This window comes from Solanum lycopersicum, chromosome 11, assembly GCF_036512215.1.
Source record: "Solanum lycopersicum chromosome 11, SLM_r2.1".
Lineage (NCBI taxonomy): Eukaryota > Viridiplantae > Streptophyta > Magnoliopsida > Solanales > Solanaceae > Solanum > Solanum lycopersicum.
In genome coordinates, this window is record NC_090810.1 from 25,574,829 (window position 1) to 25,583,404 (window position 8,576).

General features: G+C 36.4%; 1 long non-coding RNA gene across 1 annotated transcript; it reads left to right on the top strand.

Moving 5' to 3' along the window:
- The first annotated feature begins 2,412 nt into the window (after positions 1 to 2,412).
- Positions 2,413 to 4,100, top strand: LOC138339521 (uncharacterized). Its single transcript, XR_011212325.1, has 3 exons — positions 2,413 to 2,576; positions 3,138 to 3,184; positions 3,643 to 4,100. It is a non-coding gene; the product is annotated as an uncharacterized lncRNA (long non-coding RNA).
- Positions 4,101 to 8,576: the final 4,476 nt, after the last annotated feature.

The following is an 8,576-nucleotide window of genomic DNA, read 5'->3' on the forward strand; positions in this document are numbered from 1 at the left end:
TGCAGCGTGGCAAAGTTATAGCCTATGCCTCCTGACAACTTAGGAAGCATGAAAAGAACTATCCTACTCACGATCTGGAGTTAGCGGTCGTGGTTCATGCCTTGAAGATATGGAGACATTATTTATATGGTGTCCATGTGGACATCTATACAGATCATAAGAGTCTCCAATATATCTTTAAACAGAAGGAGCTAAACTTACGACAGAGGCGGTGGTTAGAGTTGCTAAAGGATTATGATATTGATATTATATATCATCCAGGGAAAGCGAATGTTGTAGCAGATGCTCTTAGCCGTAAGTCCATGGGTAGCTTTACAGATGTACAACCAGAAAGGAGGGATATGGTTCGGGAGATTCAGCGGCTATCCAGCCTTGGAGTCCGTCTGGCTAATTCAGAAGATAGTGGAGTTTCTATTCGAGAGGTTGTTGGGTCCTCAATCATAGATGAGGTAAAGAGACACCAATACAAGGACCCTATTCTGGCACAGTATAGAGACGCAACTCTTCAAAAGGAAAAGACCCCATTTAAGGTTACACCTGATGGAGTGTTACGATATGAAGGCAGATTGTGTGTACCTGACACTGCGGGGCTACGACGGCAGGTTATGGGAGAGGCACACTCTGCCCGTTATTCTATTCCCCAGGGTCAACGAAAATGTATCATGACCTCAGATGCTTATATTGGTGGGATGGCATGAAAAAGGACATAGCGGAGTTTGTTGCTCAGTGCCCGAATTGTCAACAAGTCAAGATCGAACATCAAAAGTCTGGTGGATTATTATAGGAGATAGAGATCCCAACTTGGAAATGGGAGATGATTAATATGGACTTCTTTACAGGCTTACCTCGCACTCAACGGAAGTATGACTCTGTATGGGTTATTTTAGATAGGATGACGAAATCGGCCCATTTTCTTCCAGTTAGACTACTTATTCGGCTGAAGATTATGTGAGGTTATATGTCAGGGAGATAGTGAGACTTCATGGGGTTCCCATGTCCATTATATCAGACAGAGGAGCTCATTTTACAGCCAACTTTTGGAGATCGTTTCAGAAGGGATTGGGGACACAGGTGAACCTTAGCACAACATTTCACCCTCAGACTGATGGGCAGGCTGAGCGTACTATTCAGACATTAGAAGATATGTTGTGGTCCTGTATTATTGACTTCAAAGGTAGCTGGGATGACCACTTGCCGCTCATTGAGTTTGCCTATAATAATAGCTATCATTCTAGTATCCAGATGGCACCGTACGAGGCCTTATATGGGAGGAAGTGCAGATCACCTATTGGTTGGTTTAATGTTGGCGAGACTAAGTTAATAGACCCGGATGTGATTCAGCAAGCTGTTGACAAGGTGAAGCTTATTCAAGAAAGATTATTAGCAGCCCAGAGTCGACAAAAGTCATATGCAGATAATCAGCGTCGAGATTTGGAGTTTCAGATTGGTGACTGGGTATTCCTGAAGGTATCACCCATGAGGGGTGTGATGAGATTCGGCAGGTTGGGGAAGCTCAGTCCGAGATACATTGGGCCTTATCAGATTGTTCGTAGGATAGGCAAGGTTGCATATGATTTCGATCTACCATCTGATTTGGAGGCGGTACATCCAATCTTCCATGTATCGATGCTACGTAAATGTATTGTTGATCCTTCTAGAGTATTCCCAGTAGATGATGTTCAGGTAACAGAGGAGTTGTCATATGAGGAGAAACCCATAGCTCTACTTGATCATCAGGTTAGAAGGTTACGTACTAAGGATGTGGCTTCCGTCAAAGTGTTGTGGCAAAATAACAATAGGGAGGAGATGACTTTGGAAGCAGAAGACGAAATGAAGAATAAGTATCCTTACTTGTTCCCCGTACCTGCAGGTAATTCAATTCCTAGCTTGACTATATTGATTGATAAGCGAGATTATATAGTAAGTTGTGACTCTGTGAGGCATCTGTAAGTTACGAAATGTAGGTTGATAGGTATAACCATTAGAGAGACCTCGCTGGAATTTGTTTTTGTAAGATGCTAACTTAACATTCGAGGACAAATGTTCCCAAGGGGGGAAGGATGTTATGCCTCGTATTTTTTTATACGTAGTGCGCATCATGATCTAGTAGACGTAAGTCCGGGGAATGAGATTTTATTTTAAGTTCCAAGTGATTAAAGAAATATTAGGCAAGGATGTTAATTCCAAATGTTATATTAAGTATGAGTTGGCTAATGTAAGTGTCATTAACTTTAAGTGAGAGATTAATTAGTGACTAATTAGGATTAATTTAATCCAATGGACCCCACCACTCATAATTGGTGGCTGATTAGGATTAATTTAATCAAGTGGGACCCACCACTCAAGGCAAAAATTAAAAAAGGGATCAGATTGTGAGCTGGCCTTAGTGGACAGGTGTAGAGGGGGGCTGCCTCCACTTCATACTAATAAATGAGGTGGAGAAATCCACTCCATGCTAAATAAAGTGGTGAAATGCATTGCTGCATATCATCTTCTTCTTCACCACTTGTCTTAGGCAGCCATGGAAATAGAGAAACCAACCCTGCAACTCTTGGCCAGTAGCTGCAAATAATTTGGTTAGTAATCTCCTTGTTTGGTGTGTTAATTCTTTAGAATACCTTTGTTAATTATCCGTTAATTTTAAGAAGGGGGTGTGACCAGTAGCTTAGGAAGTTTGTTTTAGTTATTGAATGTGCTAAGTATAAACGGAAACCATAATCGGATTATTAGTGGTGTCGTGTTGGTGCTTGGGCTGTTTTGATTAAAGCAAACTGCAGGAAAATTCTGTATTGGCGTTATGTATATGTTCAATGTGATTATGAGTATATACTCCAAAGGATGAATACAATAAGGTAGATGTGTTGCGAATTATAAAACAAGTTATCGCTCGGTGTGTCGTTGCTTCACTGCTATGGTTGCCGAGACGAAACTGTTTTGGGGAGGGGGCTGTTTAATAAGATTCGTTGGGATATATGTGTTATTTGTATTTCTGTGGATAATTTGGGTTGTTGTCGGATTGGGACGAAGTAAGGAAAATAGGGGAAGTGCTGCCGAATTTTCGTTAGATTATTAGCTAGCTTACAAGAAAGTAAAGCGCGATGTTTATCTAATTGCGGCACGATTGTTTCTTGTTATAGATTAATAGCTTGAGCAGTAAATATTGGACGTGCGGCTCGATTATATGGTATGTAACGCTGTCCCTTCTTTCTTTGTTTGGCATGACTATTAAAATAAAGCGAATAACGGACAGGTTTGATACTTACCTCTAGAGCGTCTAGGTGACGTATATTCTTGCTTCCACAATTATTCCTCTATATATCAGCTATGTCTAAGGCTATGATGATCTCTCATATCTATGTTAGTGCTTCTTAGAGTCATTGAGATTTTACGTTTCCATATCGTATTAAAGGTTCATAATCTTGATAAAACATTAATCTTTGGTAATACTCCTTACTAGGGAAGCTGGGCACCTTAAATGTTAAAGATATGCATGATTTTCACTTAAAAGGGTACATGTGTAGCGATATTTTGTTTCGACTTGCTATATTGGTATCCTGTCATCTTTACCTTATACTTTACATACTCAGTGCATTGTCCGTACTGACCCCCCTTTCCTCGGGGGGCTGCGTTTCATGCCCGCAGGTGTAGACGCGCAGTTCGGTGATCCTCCCGCCTAGGATATCTTCTCTGCTGATTGGGAGAGCTCCATTGTTCCAGAGCCCAGTCGTTTTGGTACATAACTTTTGTGTTGTCTTTTGCTCGTCTATGGGTATGGCGGGGCCCTGTCCTATCGAGTTTCACTAATGTACTCTTAGAGGTCTGTGGACATTATGTGGGTTGTAAATATATGTTTTGGGTAATGGTCTGGACATGGTTTGTTTGGGATGTCCGCTTGTACAGGGGCAGCCTTGTCGGCTGCGTACGTCATTGTGTATTGTGTAGTGGCAGCCTTGTTGGCTTACGTATGTTATTATGCTTTGAATAGTGGCGGCCTTGTCGGCTCGCGTATGTTGTTACGGTTGAATGGTTATGACTCCTTATGAGACAGGTCCTCTTTATATATATATATATGACGTTGGGGTTGGCTTGATTAGATTAAATTCCATATTGTCTTAGTTTCAGATGGTTATTCTTAGCAGCTTTGTATGTGGGTGTCCAAAACGGGCACTAATCACGGCCCATCGGGTTGGGTCGTGATAGAATAAATCAAAGATTTGAACAATAGAAGAAGCACACCTCAACAATCAGGCCCTACACTCATAGAAAACATAGAAATATGGGTTAGTACAAAAATTTCACTAGGCATTATAACAATGTATAAAAATCCTTAAAACACAGTAAAGGTGGCATTTTTAGTTAAATCATGCTAGATGCCAATTTTGAACATCATCTTTGAAATAGTTGGGGAATCTAACTCATAAGAAAACTCATGTACAATTCATCTTAGCACAAAGGATATCAACATAAACACAAGAATAACCTCCAACAAAAACATAATGCATACCCCAATAATCATAAGGCATATTTCATATACATAATTAAATATCAAGATCATCTCATCATAATAGAACCATTACATAAGTAACCCTAAATTTACTTGTGAAAGTCATAGATAAGATATCATAATCCCATCTACACTAAGTACCACTTTTATGCCACCAAGATCATACTTATCATACTTTGATTTCATCCATAGTTAATACTCATAGATAAGGAAACATTTATGTTCATAGCTTATAAGAAGAAAAACTACTCTTAGCAACAATCCATATCATACAGGCATAATTCATATATCTTAATATCATAAGGAAATCACACCATAAAACATTTCAAAGCCTACTAGTGCAATGCATGAATGAAGTCTCATACACTCACTTACACTTAGTAAAGGTCCTTGAAAAGTCGTAAGTATAGTTCGTATTCATGTTCATATTTCATATAAAGCATGCATTAACTCATAGGTCATCGTATCATAAGAGAAACCTACCACGACCATTCTCAAAGCCTACTTGTGCAATGCAAGGATGAAATCCCATAACCCCACACACATTAAGTAGAGCCTCTGAAAAAACCATGGTGCATAACTCATGTTCTTGTTCATAGTTGATGTTCTTGTTCATAGAGGGAAATAGTCTTCACAAACATAGACCATGTGAAATACATGGAATCCAGTGTCATGCCCCACACTGTAAAGTGGTTTCCTACTTGCCTAAGGTACAATTGATGTTTATTAACTTAGGTGAATCCACTAGCTAAAGACCTACATGGACATATAGTTATAAGATAAGGAGATTGTTACTAGAAACTCGGACTTACTGAGGTAAAAGGTTTCAATCTTATGAGATAACTCTTTTGGGAACGCTGACTAGCGTAAAAGGAATCCATTTAGAAAGCCGGACTAACTAATGTAAACTCTTTTATTTGGAATTCCAAACTAACTTACATGAACTCTTTTCATTTTGGATACCAGACTAAGTGACATAAATTATTTCATTTGGGATGTCGGACTAACTGCATAAAAGCTTCTATCTAATATTCATATCCACTCGGTGATAGGTATATTTCCCTTTAAGTTCATGTTGAGTCTTGACTTAACTTCATGTTTTTGGGAGAGTGACTTAACACTTAATCCACAAAAATATGAGGATATATGTTCTAGGATCATTAGGTGAGAATTGCTTTTCAACCATAGAATCATTTATATGTGACTAACCTTTCATATCATTTTCACTGTGTGTTCATGCGAATAGCCTTTCATTCAATACAACAAGATTATCATAGTCATATAAGTTTCATGATTAGCCATGTGTAAGGGTTTATATAATCATAACCTTTCAATAACACCATAGTTACATCATAATTACATTCATGCATGAAGTGTGTGTGAGGTTGTCCTTTCAATAACATTACGATAATATCATTATTATACACACTTCGCTTTAAAAGTATTCATAAAACATGTACATAATATCGCAATCATGCATAATTCTCATATCTTGAATTCAAGGATCACATATCATATTAAATCAACATATCCAGCCCTCACTACACTAGACATGAATAGAATCACATTTCAGCCAATGCAATTAGTTTGTGCTCAAACTCAATATTATTCAACCATGATCCATGATATAAACCCTAATTTACTTAATTCATGTGTAGGAGATTTAATTTTAAGTAATTCATATCCAAGTGTTCTAATCTCAAGCAATTCATAAAGAAAGTCATCAATCTTTAAAGGTCACATCTAAGCCCTCAATCACCTCTTTTATAGCCTAATACTAACTATATCAATTTCACCCTAGAAACACATTTTAATTAAGAATACACGTATAATCATAATAAAATCATATAATTTCACGATATACAACAATACCCACACTTAAGATGCAAACTAGGGAAATAGGGGATTTCATGGGTTCTTGGGGTAGTTAATCATAAACCTAATAATTCATCAATTCAATCATAATTCATCGTAAAAAAACCATTGAAATGTTTTGTAAGACAACCCATGACTGTGAGTGAAACCATAATCTTTTGGAGAAACACTAGTTTCAAAATTGAACTTGGAAGGGGCTCTATGGGTGAAAGTTATCATATATGATAAAATACCATAAAATATGAAGATTCCTCATGAAATTAAGTTAAAATATAAGTCTTTGAACCTTAAACCTTAAGATGTTTTTCTTCTACAATAGTGGTTTTAGTGAGAGAAATATGTGGGGGAAAAGGTGGTTATTATTTCAGTCTTGTGATTTCATAAAAAGTAAAGTATAACCACAACAATATTAAACTAAGCTACAATAAAATAATTAAAATAAGAATTACCAAAATTAAACTTACCATGGCTGAACTTAGGCAAATTTGCAAGAAGGATCCACGACCTAGGACCCACAGTCTGTGAGTAGACTCATGTTGCATCCTTCTGTCCTTATATGGTGGATTGAAGCTCACAATATGGGGTCTTCACCCACGTGGTGTGGATGGACCTACGCCCCTTAGTTCCCATCTGTAGCTCACTCTTTTAGGCAGTTTTTGGAACTGCTTTGGGGTCCTCCTCAAGGACCCCTTTGGTTTGTCCTTGAGGACTCGTACCTTGATGTTAGACTCCTAAAAACCTCATCCCAAGTATGGGAATCAAATTTATAAAATTAACTTACATATCAAAATCTAAAACTCTCATGTGAGGCTCTAATTTTACCTACTAGATTAAGGTTCTTCAATTGGCAGGTAACTAAATCCTTTGAAATAATAATAATCTTGCTAACAATGTAGCCCTATAATGACAAGATTGCATGATTCAAATTATGATTTAAGTGAGTGTTAGTTATTTATATCGTCACTTTAACTTATGGTAAATGATAATCTTCGAGGGACTATGATTATCATATATCCTAAATTGGGTAAACATCCAGATAACTAACTCTCACTTTAATCGTTTGTCTAATTCATGTAGTCTTGTTATTAGATATTGTTCTTACTCAACAAAAATAGATGTATAAGATTATCAAGCAGTGATTTAAAGAGTTGTGATCATATTAGTGCTTTGTTTTTAAAAGTTATCCAGTGAGTGGTTTTAATGGTGAAGTCCCAATCGAATTTCCATGTTGAAGGAGCTTGTGGTGTTTGATTTAGACCATATAAACTGTACATCATATTACTGTTTCGATATATGGTCTGAATGAAACACCACAAGCTCCTTGAACATGGAAATTCGATCGGGACTTCACCATCAAGACCACTCACTGGAACATTTTTGAAATAAAAATCATCAACATGGTCACAACTCTTTAAATTACTGTTTGATAATCTTTTACAGCATCTTGCTGAGTGAGAATAGTATCATACCGAACCAGAAGCTTTTATGCTTCTGGTTTTGTATCTAATATTAATAATTCAAATTCTGTTCTACTTATTACCTGTCATTGAACTCTTATAAAGTTCATGCTTAAATATTAGTACTGGCTAGTAATAAGTTAATCACTAAAATGTTAATGCATTTATAGGTTTGATTCCCAACTTTTTGTTCTTGATGCTTCATAAAATTGACAACCTTAAAAATATTTATCTACTTAACTAACTAAATTTGGATGCACCTCCGATCTGTTGCATGACATAGCAAATTGCCTCAAACTCTTGTCGAAGCATGAGTCTCTTGATAAAAAAATTGAGAGAAATGTTAGATTCACCCCAAAATTTGATAATAATTTAGGGATGTATTTTACTCATGTTTCAAATTCAGTGGTACATTTAAGTTCAGTTAGTCAATTAAATTGATATTTTTTAAGTTAATCACCAGTTTAGAGATGAAACTAATAATTCGTACCTAATATAGGTATTTTTAATACTATATAATATTTTTTTTATATTACTAAAATAAATAAATCAAAATAAACATTTTAACTTTTCATATAAGAAAAAAACATAATGAAACTTAAAGAGTATTTGAATATCTTATGATGATAGTAAGTTTGACCACATACCATAAATTATGATTTCGTAGATAGAAAAAAATAATAAATCATGTTTCAATCATTAAATTTTGATGCATTTATTGTATTATACTTGTGGATAAA